The sequence below is a fragment of the Brassica oleracea genome, unplaced genomic scaffold, assembly GCF_000695525.1.
Source record: "Brassica oleracea var. oleracea cultivar TO1000 unplaced genomic scaffold, BOL UnpScaffold17504, whole genome shotgun sequence".
Taxonomy (NCBI): domain Eukaryota; kingdom Viridiplantae; phylum Streptophyta; class Magnoliopsida; order Brassicales; family Brassicaceae; genus Brassica; species Brassica oleracea.
Genome location: NW_013634022.1, coordinates 1 through 389, shown reverse-complemented (window position 1 = coordinate 389; position 389 = coordinate 1). Strand labels below are relative to the sequence as shown.

Here is a 389-nt window from a genome sequence, read left to right as displayed (position 1 = left end):
TTTTTTGTATTCTAGAGATTACTGCCTTCAGTGACCGGTATGCAGAATTTGAGAAGTTGAACACAGAAGTGTTAGGTGTCTCTGTTGATAGTGTGGTAAGCAAAAACTCTACAGTTTACAACAATTGTTATCTGTTTGCAAGTTGCTTTGACTCTTCCTTACTTGTTGTGTTGTTGATGCCCACATAGTTCTCCCATCTTGCTTGGATTCAAACAGACAGAAAATCTGGAGGACTTGGTGATCTCAACTATCCCCTTATATCAGATGTCACTAAATCAATCTCAAAATCTTTTGGAGTGCTCATCCATGATCAGGTAACATTGTTAGCCTCTCAATCTTCACTTTCTAAAAGTGTTTAGTAACTAATAAAAGTGAAAAAAAAAAAAAAA

The 389-nt window shown here is 35.7% G+C and overlaps 1 long non-coding RNA gene across 1 annotated transcript; it reads left to right on the top strand.

The window, feature by feature from the left end:
- The first annotated feature begins 11 nt into the window (after positions 1-11).
- LOC106322355 lies at positions 12-219 on the top strand. Its single transcript, XR_001266369.1, has 2 exons — positions 12-95; positions 189-219. It is a non-coding gene; the product is annotated as an uncharacterized LOC106322355 (long non-coding RNA).
- The last annotated feature ends 170 nt before the right edge of the window (positions 220-389 follow it).